This window comes from Carcharodon carcharias, chromosome 2 (genome assembly GCF_017639515.1).
Source record: "Carcharodon carcharias isolate sCarCar2 chromosome 2, sCarCar2.pri, whole genome shotgun sequence".
NCBI lineage: Eukaryota > Metazoa > Chordata > Chondrichthyes > Lamniformes > Lamnidae > Carcharodon > Carcharodon carcharias.
In genome coordinates this window covers 221644614-221654173 of record NC_054468.1, presented here as the reverse complement: position 1 = coordinate 221654173, position 9560 = coordinate 221644614, and positions in this window count along the sequence as shown.

Here is a 9560-nt window from a genome sequence, read left to right as displayed (position 1 = left end):
GCTGCAGGTGCCTGATGTTCAGGCAACTCCGGAAAAGGAGGTTCCTGACAAAGAATCTGAAGTTGTGGAGCTGCAACGTTCCACACGGACCAGGAAACCACCTGAATGACCGAACTTGTAAATTCCTTACCCACGGTAAATATTATGTTGTCTTGAAAATTGTGTACTTGTAAATATAATATGTATAGCCGAGTTAAAGAGAGAGGAATGTAGTAATTATGGTTTTATTTAGTGTGTGTTGTACCTTTAAGAATAATACTTGTTAAGGAAGATCACATGATCTGTAATAACCAATAGGAGAGTAGCACGAGCTACCTGCTCAGTCAGTGTGGAGATAAAGTTGGAGTTGGAAGCACACGTGTAGTTGCTGAGAGTACATTTTAAACAAACTTAATGTTTCCACCCAAGAAGTGTCTGCAGTTCAACTCTATCACTAATAGTACAACTCGGTCACCCTACAACGGAAAGCCAAGATGTATCTGCCTCCACCACATTCTCAGGCAGGGCATCCCAGATCCTATCCACTCGCTGCGTGAAAAAGTTTTCCCTCATGTTGCCTTTGGTTCTTTTGCCAATCACCTTAAATCAGTGTCCTCGGGTTCTCCACCCTTCCGCCATTGGGAACAGTTTCTTTCTACCTGTTTTTCTCTGTGGGGGTATTTATGTTCTCCAGTTTAAGGGTGGTGGGGGACACTTTTGCAATGTCAGCCTCAGGCCAGTGACAGAACTCCTGCCTCTCAGTCAGGAGATCATGGGGGTGAGAGCCTCCTTCAAGAGACTTCACCATGAAATCCAGGCTGATGCTTTGGTGCAACTTGGAGAGAGCACTGCACTTTCAAAGATTTTGAACATGATGTTAAACTGGGGCCATTATCTGCCCATTCAGATGGATGTAAAAGATTATATGACACTATCACAAACCACACCCAGAGTACAATGTACAATTTTGGGCAGCTTACGAAAGGAAGGCCTTAGTTGCATTGCAAGCAGTTCAGAGACAATTCCCTTGGCTATTGCTGGGATGAAAGGGTTGTCTTCGGAGGAGAGGTTGAGCAGATGGGGCCTTTATTCATTGGAGCTTAGAAGAATGAGAGATGATCTCATTGAAACATGAGGGGACTTGACAGGGTAGATGCTGGAAGGATGTTTCTCCTCTTGGGGGAATCTAGAACTAGGTGGCACAGTTTAAGAATAAGGGATCTCCCATTTAAAATGGAGATGAGGAGGAAACTTCCTTCAGAGGGTTGCTAATCCGTGGAACTCTCTTCCACAGCGAGTAATGGAGGCTGGGTCTTTGAATATATTCAAAACTGAGTGAGAAAGATTTTTGATCTACAAGGGAGTCAAGGTAATGGGAGACAGGCAGGAAAGTGAAGTTAAGCCCACAATCAGTGCAGCCCTGACATTATTGAACGGTGGAGTAGGCTCGAGGGGCCGAATGGCCTAATCCTGCTCCTAATTCTTATAATCTCACATGTAGCAGCCAGGAAGTTCTCCTGGGCCAGAATCTTACATTGATCGGGCAGGCGGTCATGCACCCGAACCGAACGCACGTGAAATTGCGTGAAATGATGTCAGACGTGCGCCCTGACATCATCGCGCACTCGAGCAATATTGAGGTCGGCAGGCGCCAATTAAGGCCATTAAAAACCATATTGTCCACGATTTAACATTGCCTGTGCAACCTTGCACTAGTCGCATGGGCAAAACAGGCAGGCAGCCTGTCTTCAACAAAACCTCATCCAAGGGTGGGATGAAATGTCCGGGGTGAAATATAATAAAAAAAGATACCTGGGCTGCTGTGCTCTGCTTTCAGTTAAATCTACTTTCCCAGCCCCCACAGGTAACCTCAACTTTAACCTATCTGCCAACTGTTCAGTTATTCCAATTTTTTTTTGTTGCAACCTTCACTTCTGTCGGCACCCGGCCCCCTTCCTGCACCCCCTCCCCCGGCAGCGCTGAGGTGCTCTCAGCGCCCGTTTCACGCTGACTCGCCCGTTAATTGGCCAGCCAATTGCGATCGGGGGCCGATCGCGGGCGGAAGCGCTTTTCACGTTCGCTTCCAGACCCACCGACTTGGCGCACAGGCCGAGTGTGAAATCCAGGCCCTGGAATTCCGCATGGAATGCACAAATTCTGATATCTGGTCTTTCATGAATTTGCTGGGAGAGACATGGTTTTCCTAAATGACAACAGTGGGTAATGGTTCAAAAAAAGGGTAATTGCCTGTGAACCAGTTTAGGATGTTGTGTTAGAGAAATAAATGGGCAAATTCTTTCATTCTATATAAGATTAATAATCATTTCATTATGTTTGGCTCTTCTGTGAGTGATTTCGGGGACCTTTTCTTCTATTATTTGGTTTATTCCTTTCTTTAAGAACCTGACCAGCCTCCGCTGTGGTCTAGAGAGTGGACGTGTGATGTGATGTGGTTGGTGAGAGTAGGCTGTGCTTATAAAGCTGAGTAAAAAGACAGTGAGCTATGACAGAAGAGATTCAGATGGATGACTGCAACCTGGTCGAAGAAGGCGGGTTTCAAGAAGAGGAGGAGAGATAGATCCTATAAGGAGGGGAGGCTGAGGTGGCTGAATATCTTATCACCAATTAGGACTGGGTGACAAATGCTATGCACGTGTAGGGCTAGAGTCGGTGCTGGATTAGCTGAAGGATGTTACAATGGGCCTCAGAATCTCCCTGAGCAATAGGCCTTAAGCAAAATCAAGGACCAACGATCATGACTGGAACAATCAATGCCAACAATAACTTGCATTTATATAGCATCTTTAACATAGCAAGAGGTCCCAAGGGCAACAGAAGCATTATTTAAATTTAGCACCACGCCAACATGAGACATTAGGACATTTGACCAAAAGCTTGATCAAAGAGGTAGAGTGACTGAAAGGAGAGGGGTCGAGAGGTGGAGAAATTTCAGGAGTCGAGATGGTTGAAGGCACAGCTGCCCACTGGGGAGGCAAAAAAAAAATCAGAGATGCACAAGAGGTCAAGAATGTAGAATGTGGAGATCTCGGAGAGTTGTAGGGCTGGAGGGAGTTACAGAGATAGAGAGGGGGGGGGGGGTGGCGAGGTCATGGAGGGATTTGAAAACAAGCCTCTCTAGGTGTGTCAAACTGCAGAAAAGTCAAAGGAGCACTGTGGGGGGGTTCCTTCACCAGATAGACTGCGGCAGCTCAAGAAGGCAGCTCACCTACCACCTTCTCAAGGGCAATTAGGGATGAGCAATAAATGCTGCGAACAAATAAAAAAAGTGTAAGTGTAAGCTTAGATTTCGTATGTCAGGGTTGGGAAACCTGGGGCAGAATATTGCGCTCATCAGGTGAGCGCACGTCCAAGCCGGCTGGCGACGATGTCGGCTGTGCATCCTGACGTCATCGCGCACTCGCGCGATATTTCAGTCGGCGGGCGTGCTCGGGAGTCAGCAGCACGTCCGCTGACAATTAACAGGCCTATCAAGGCCATTAAGGTAACAATTGAATGAAACTGTTCGTTGCCCGTCTAACCTTACGGTTGGCGGGCAGGCGAAAAGGCCGAGCGGCCTGTGCGTTTTTTAGGAAACCTCATCCACGGGCGGCATGAGGTTTCCGGCAGAAATTAAAAATTAATTTAAAATGTTTAAATTTCATTCGTAACCCGTGCCCTGCCCATGTGATAGAGTCACACGAGGTGACATGTTTTTAACGCCGCTTAAGTTTTTAATTTTTAATTCTAAAAATCCTCAGCTCCCTGAGGCAGCTCTTTGCCTCAGGGACTTGTTAGTGCGTGCACCCCCTGCGCATGCGTGAACTTCAGGCCTCACGCTCCTCCACCCCTCCCCCCCCCCCCACCCCATCAGTATGAGCACTGCAGCGCGTTTTGTGCTGACTGGCCGTTAATTGACCAACCAGCGTGGAATCACGGTCGGAGCCTGGTCGCTGGTAGCTGTTAGCTTCCCGACTGCTCCCGAGCCTGCCCGACAACTGGTAAACCCCCACCCTGAAGTGTGAGACAGAAAGTGTGACGCCCAAAGTTTACAGTGTTAATTAAGAGGAGGCGGAGTTGTAGCATTTTTCCTGGTTTGAGATCCCGCTTAACATGTTTCAGTTAAGATAACTGTAAATAACTGGATCTTTTCACTGCGCCCAGCTAAATCGAATCTCCAGCTGTATTTTGCACGGTCTCTCAATGAGATCAGAGTTGTCTTGTAGTGATCTGTGTTATTCTCTATAGAGTTCAAGTAAGATGAGTGTCATGCTCAAATCTACATTAATTACCATTTATCAATATTCCTTCATGTCCTCCCACATAGTTTAACGGTATTTAATAGGTACATTTTAATTAATTGGAGGCAGAATATGGATGATTGAGCCCCTGCAAGAAGACTTTTTTTATATAGCTGGAGGAAACGTACAACAATAACAACAACAACTTGTGTTTATATAACACCTTTAGCGAAATAAAATGTCTGAAGGGGCTCCACAGAGACATTGGGCAGAATTGTCCATGCTTGCTGGCATGGGGTGTGTCGGGTGGTGTGAGCGGACAATGTGGCAACAAGGGGGGAAGCGGTGGCATAGTGGTATTGCCACTGTACTGGTATTCCAGAGACCCAGGGTGATGCTCTGGGGACCCAGGTTCAAATCCTATCACGGCAGATGATGAAGCTTGAATTCAATAAAAAAAAAATCTGGAATTTAAAGTCTAATGATGATCATGAAATCATTGTTGATTGTCATAAAAACCCGTCTGGTTCACTATCACCCTTTAGGGAAGGAAATCTGCTGTCCTTACCTAGTCTGGCCTATATGTGACTCCAGACTCACACCAATGTGGTTGACTCTTCAGAGACCCTCTGAACAAGGACAATTAGGAATGGGCAATAAATGCCGACCTAGCCAGTGATACCCACATCCCAAGAATGAATGAATAAATTTTAAAAATTGGCTCAGAAGTTGGGATTCTCCATGCCCACCAGCATTGGGCATGTTTGGTGGCATGAATGGACAATATAGCCAGCACTCTCTGGGGTCCATGAGAGTTTCTTAGTACACGCATGTTAACCCACATGTCTCTCCCTTTCATCCTCCAGGAGGAGTACATCTGGATCATGGAACCTGGTGAACTAGCTGTATGCTTTGTGGCTTACAGAGAGGAGAGCTACTGAGGGGCCTGGCTGTGCAGAAGGAGGGGCAGCACCCTCAGGAAGAAGGGGCGGCTGGGGCTCCTGCACATGCTGCCAAAGAGCCGCAGTGAGCTGTCGCTGGTCAGTGCCTCGCCAGACTCAGGATCTATCGACGCCGCCATTCATTCCTGCAGGTGACCGAGAACCAGTGTCACTGAAGACTGCGCACGTCTAGGGAACTGGTAGGTCACATCTGCCAACTGCTGCAGGATTTAGTGCCATGGGGGCATGGAGGGCATTCACTGCCAGTGGCTGTGAAAGTGACAGCGGCGCTCAATTTCTACACTAGTGGCTGCTTTCAGGGCTCCACAGGTGACCTCTGTGGGGTATCACAAGCCTCCGCCCACAAATGCATCCATGAGGTCACGGATGCCATCTTCATGAGGGAACACAACTTTGTGCGTTTTGTCCAGGGCCAGGAGAGCCAGGATGCAAGAACGATTGGATTTGCCCAGATCTCGGGTATCCTACAGGTGCAGAGTGCCATCGACTGCACTCATGTGGTACTCAGATCCCCATCGCAACACGTGGTCAATTATGTCAACCGCAGAGGATTCCATTCGCTGAATGTGCGGCTGGTGTGCGACAACCATAAACGCATCCTGCAGGTCTGCACACAGGGAGCGTTCACATCTCCTACACTCTCAGTTGGTCACAGTTCCCTGACATCTTCCAGGGTCCACAGAAGCTGCAGGGATGGCTCCTCGGGGACTAGGGCTACCCGCAGAGGACGTAGCTGATGACACCCATGCGGCAGCCTCAGACTGCAGCAGAGCGGGGGTATAATGAGGCTCAGGCTGCAACTCGTAATTTGGTGGAGCAGACCATCAGTCTGGTGGAGCCCTGCAATATAGGCCACAAGGGGTGTCACGCATCATTATCGCCGGCTGTGCCTTTTCTAACCTGGTGCTGCAATGGGGAGAGGAGCTGGCTGAGGCGGAGATGCAGGAGCTGGAGGTCTCCTCCGATGAGGAGGACGTTGATGGTGATGAGGGTGAGGAGGTCCTCGAAGGCGATGATGACAGCTGCGTAAGCTGGGTTGGTGATGTTACTGCCCATCCTGCGGTCAGAGCAGGGGTAGAGGACTTCACAAAAACAGAATTACCTGGAAAAACTTAGCAGGTCTGGCAGCATCGGCGGAGAAGAAAAGAGTTGACGTTTCGAGTCCTCATGACCCTTTGACAGAACTTGAGGACTTCACGCTGAGCCTCCACTGCTTCCAAAAGGTGTTCGAGGGACGATTCATTGAGCCTGGGGGCTGCGGTCTTTTTGCCTTTCAGGGCCATGTCTTCTTTGCCGCAGTCGTGGGCTGGAAGCTGTGAGAGGTGTAGCTGCACTGTAAATATGGCGCCCAGCGTGATGAAGCGGTGAGGTGATGGCAGACGAATGAGAGCCCGCCCACCATGGAAACGGGGTGTTTCCCCGGGAATGCATAATTAATGCAGCGGGTTTGGGACGACACGATGTGAAAAGCCGCCATTGTGGCCAACAGCTAAAGCATCGTTTTTACCCACCTGCTACGGCCTTATTGCAAATCTGGGACAATCCCACCCATCGAAAACAAAATATGACACTGAGTCACGTAAGCAGTTATTAAGTCAGATGACTAAACGCTCGCTTGAAGTGGTAGGTTTTAAGGAGTGTCCTTAAGGAGGAAAGCGAGGTAGAGGCGGAGAGGTGTAGGGAGGGAATTCCAGAGTTTAGGGCCGAGACAACTAAAGGTACAGCCCTAACTAGAGGAGCAATTAAAATCAGAGATGTACAAGAGGCCGGAACTAGAGGGAGCAGATATCTCAGAGAGTTGTGGGACTGGAGGAGATTCCACAGGTAGAGAGAAGGGTTGGGCCATGGAGAAATTTGAAAACAAGGATGAAAATTTTAAAATCGAAGCTTACAGGAATTCACAAGCCTGTGTGAGCAGGAGGAAGGGTGTACTCAGGTGGTTCTGTATTAACAGATGCCTCAGACATTGCAAAGAAATGCTCATGAATTCCAGCCAGTTCACAGCCGCAGACTCCATCGCTGTTAGGCTCAGGAAGCCATTCCAAATGTCTCTACTCTGGCTCCAGCAATGCAATACAACATTCAAAGAATTCAACTCGAGTGGAAAAAGAGCCGTCTGTGGACTGGATTTGGACAGTTTCACAGACGCACAACATCTGTCCAGGAGTTGTCAATCACTCTCTATAGTCAAGTTTATCCACAATCAGTCAGTGTTTTTTACATTGAGTTATTGGAATTTACACTACAGAAACAGGCCTTTCACCCCCATCGGTCTGTACCAGTGTTTATGCTCCTCTCACCCACCTCCTCCAGGTACCATGCCCTAAGAGGGCAGTGACAACCATGGACTTCCATTGGATTGGTCCACGATTACACTTGTCAAAGTGCTGCAGTGGTTTGCTGTCACCTTCTGCAGTATAGCTGACTGGGAAACTCTCCCACTCTTACCACCTGCCATCAAGCGTATTAGGAATATTTACCGGCTGATAAACAACCTGATTGGCCACGTTATGAATGCACCTTCCACGCTCATCATGTCCTGAAGTGGGACTCAAACCCGGAACTGCTGGCCCAGAAGTAGGGACTCTATGCACTGCGCCACAAGACCTCCTATCACCTGGTTTCCTCTAATTCTGTCAGCATATTCCTTTCTCCATCAAGTGCTAATCCAGTTTGCCCTGCGTTACTTGGCTCAACCAGTTTTTGTGGTATCTGGTTCCAAACTCCAACCACTCTTGGGATAAATGAAGCTTCTCCGGAGTTTTTTTATTGAATTTATTAGCGACTATCTTATACTTATGTTTGATGTGGAGCAGACATATTTCATTCAGATACTGGGGACTCAAAGGAATCCATTTCTTATTTTGATAAGCATAGAATTCACTGAAGGTTTTTAGAGAGTTTCCCAACGATTGCAATCTCAAAATATACCCTGCAGTGCTAAAGCAATATTTGCATGTCATGAACTCAGAATACCCCAGAGTTATATAGTGCTGATTTTACCGTGATTTATTGTGTGAAGAAAACATCTTTTGCATCTTATTGTACTATGAAGGTTACCTAATTCTAAAGCATAATAACGCTGACACACCTTTGTGTTGTCACTAGATTTATTTAAAGGAGGTGCTATTATAAAGCTCTCTGTATAAGTCATATGACCTGTGCATTGCAAACTACGTGTTGTTTCCAAGGGGGTCTGTTATGGGCTCTTTCCTGGTTAGGAAGTCATAATGGTGTGCATATGATGTTCTACAGGGGCTCCCGATTCAGCGACAACTGAAGGAGCCCAGGTCACTTTCAGCCCTGTGGAAATGCTTCCCTTTGAGTGGGCCACACATTCGTGCTAACACGGTGAAGCCGGGATGAGCAGAGCCGGGGTAATGCGCTAAGTGTCATGGTTTGGCCACATTCCGTCTGCCTTTTCCTCATGTCCAGTGCAAATTTTTGGTTCCACAGTCAAATCCTCGAGTGGGACTTGAACCCAGAGACCAACTCTCATGAAATGAAATATTCATGCTGTGTGCGAAGTACGCTGGGATAATGGGCCACGGGATGATTAACTAACTCATCTGTGTGCCAGTCGTGATTCAGTTGCTGGCACTCTCATCCTCTGAGTCTCTGGCAGGGTGACCAACTCTTATTTTGGCTGTTTACCCTGTGTCCCTGAAGAGGCGCTTTTCGTCCTGTATTTCTAGGACAGCCTGTGGGAGACTGAGCTTTTGGGAGTCTCAGGTGAGTGGCTTGAGCAGGTCTGCAAGTCTGTGAGTCGGCCAGCTGACAGATGATCGTGTGGGGACTCCACAAGATAAGCTGTAAGTTTTGGTTGCTTGAACCAACACTCTCCTACCCCACCACCCCCCCCAAAACCTTTTAGGGTCACCATCAACCTCCCTATCCTGCCCCCTCCTTTACCCACCAGCACTCCATCCTCCCAGCTCATACGGTCAGCAGTACCACCCCTCCTTGTCCCACGGTCAAAGTGTCCCCTTATTTCATTTCATAAGAGTTGGTCTCTGGGTTCAAGTCCCACTCCAGGATTTGAGAACAAAACACCAGGCTTACGCTCCAGTGCAGTGTGATAGTGCTGCTCTATTAGAGGTGTCCTTTTCCGGATAGCATTAATCTGAGGCCCCGTCTGCTTCCTCATGAGGACTTAAAAGATCCCATGGTACAGTTCTGAAGAAGAGCAGAGGAGTTACCCCCGGTGTCCTTGCCAATTGTTCAACACATCCACAGAATCTACGACAGAACAATGGGCAGAATTTTCACCTTGACGGGCAGGCGCGTGCCCCACCCACTCAGGTGTGAAATGGCGGGCAATGATGTTGGGCGAGGGTCCCGAGGTCAACGCACAGTCGCCGATCGGTCGGTAAGCGGGTGC